General features: G+C 44.8%; 1 non-coding gene across 1 annotated transcript; it reads right to left on the bottom strand.

Moving 5' to 3' along the window:
- Window positions 1-533: 533 nt before the first annotated feature.
- On the bottom strand, window positions 534-607 carry trnan-guu (transfer RNA asparagine (anticodon GUU)). The gene has a single exon. It is a non-coding gene; the product is annotated as a tRNA-Asn (tRNA).
- Between the last annotated feature and the right edge of the window lie 1656 nt (window positions 608-2263).

The raw sequence follows: 2263 nt of genomic DNA, 5'->3' as shown, positions 1-2263 counted from the left end.
AATGATGTCCCTGCATCACATTTTGTTTTGTCAGCATCGCAGTCGCTGGGAAAATATTTCAGAATAACCTCGAGGATCCATCAAACAATGAACCAACATCATCAGTATAATAACGACTGAAATCACAATTCTTGAGCAAATCCCATGACAATTCTTATCGTTAACATTGAAATTTGTAAAATAAACTGTAAAGTAGATATAGTCCTGATCAAATGTGGAATTGTGCTGAAATAAAAGTAAAAAAAGAAACATGATCTCTCGAGGGAGAGGAAGTTAAAGTTTCAGAACGATCAGTGGTCATCGACACATGGAAACTGGCTGTCTTTGACCAACAGAGCAATTCGGCATTCCCTGGTTTCCTTTCAACGAGATGCAACAGCAATGTATCTTTTTTTTCACATTTCATTCTTTGGATTGTGTGGTGCTGTGGAACTTGCGTCCGAATATTCATGCAGAGTGAGAGCTTGAAATGGAGATTTTCTGTTCCCGCACCCCCAGAAGTGTTGAATGTCGGGGAGCAAATCTGAGCTCACCGTCCCTGGGTGGGCTCGAACCACCAACCTTTCGGTTAACAGCCAAACGCGCTGTCCGATTGCGCCACGGAGACAGCGGATGCCGAAGCTCATCGAAAATGCAACGGTGCAGCGAAACAACTCAAGAAACTAAATTTCGTTCTCCATTCTGTGCTCTCCCTGCGAATCGACTGCACTAGGTTTCAAGAGCTTTACATTGCTTTCTAATTGATGGATTATGACTAAATATAATTAAATAATTAATTTCTAATTGAAGGATTGGACATTTTCAGTGGGGCGGGGTCTGAAGGAATATTAGATTTTACAAGGTATCCCCTTCATGGGATACGCAGTTTTCTTAAATTTACGACTTGGTAAAATTTCATTTTAGAGAACCATTTCCTCATGTTCCAAACATCACTGTAAAGCGCATTTCAGTCTTTCCCCACTTGTCTTGATTTTATGCTTCCCCCTTTCAAAATATCCTACCCAAGGGAAAAAATACATTGAAAATCCATCTTATTTATGCCCCTGATGATTTTATAAACCTCGATAATCCGGCATTAGGCCACCTTTGCTCCAGGGGAAAAGTCCCAGCCCACCTAGTCCCCCTTTGTGACCTAAGCTGTCCAGTCACGGGCAACATCCTTGTGAATATTTTCCGCACACTTTCCATGGCAATGACAGCTTCCCTGCAACGAGGCGACCGTATTTCCGCACAATTCTCCACGTGCGGTCTCATCAACTTCTTGTTCAGCTCTAAGACGACGTCCCACCCCTTTTGCTCAGTGTCCTGACTGATGAAAGCAAGGTTGCCAAACATCGTTCATATTAGCCTGTCTACATAGGTCGCTTGTACTCCGAGATCTCTCTGTCCTCCAACACTGCACAGGGCTTTCCCATTTGCTGTGAAAATCCACCCCTGGTGCAACATCCCAAAGTTCTGCACCCCACAATTGTCCGAGTCAAATTCCGTCTGCAATTCCTCGGCCTATATTTCCAGTTGATCAAGGCCCTGTTGTGATCTCACATGAATTTCCTCATTGTACCACCAATATTCATGTCACCCGGAAATGGAATAGATATGCCACCAACATTTTCAGCTGATATGAATATATAAGGGACACCGCACCGGTCTATGCAGAACTTCAAAGGTCACAGGTCTCCAAGAAAAAAAAAACAACAACACTGCACTACCACGCACTTGTCTCCAACCAGCACACCAAATTACCATCCAAGAGGCTATCTCACCCTGGGTCCCATGTGACCCAACCTTCCTGACCAGCCTATCACGGGGGATCTTATCGAAGGCCTTGCTAAAGTGCATGAAGCCGTCGTTTACCGCCCTGACCTCGTCAAGACCCTCGGGCATCACTTCAAAATCAAATCCATCTGTTACACTTTCCAACGCAGAAAACAGTGCTGACTATCGCTATTGAGTCCTTTCTTTTCCAAATGCAGGTAAATCCTGTCTCTCTGAATACGTTCAAGTAACCCCCCCCCCCCCAACACATCATAAATCCCTTCACCGGACGACAGTTCCTGGCTTGTCTTTGCAGCCCTTTTTCTGTGAAAACCACCCTCCCGTCTACCGGCAGATTACACAGGGCTAACGACGATACAAAATTCTCTGCCAGTGCCCCAGCAATATCTTCTCTGCCTTTCCACAATGTCCTAGGTTAGACCTAGCCAGGCCCTGGGGATTTAAACTTCATGTTGTGCTTTAGGACTCGCAGTACCTCCTCTGTAAT

The sequence above is a fragment of the Pristis pectinata genome, chromosome 34, assembly GCF_009764475.1.
Source record: "Pristis pectinata isolate sPriPec2 chromosome 34, sPriPec2.1.pri, whole genome shotgun sequence".
NCBI classification, from domain to species: Eukaryota; Metazoa; Chordata; class Chondrichthyes; order Rhinopristiformes; family Pristidae; genus Pristis; species Pristis pectinata.
This window is presented reverse-complemented; position numbering and strand designations above follow the sequence as displayed.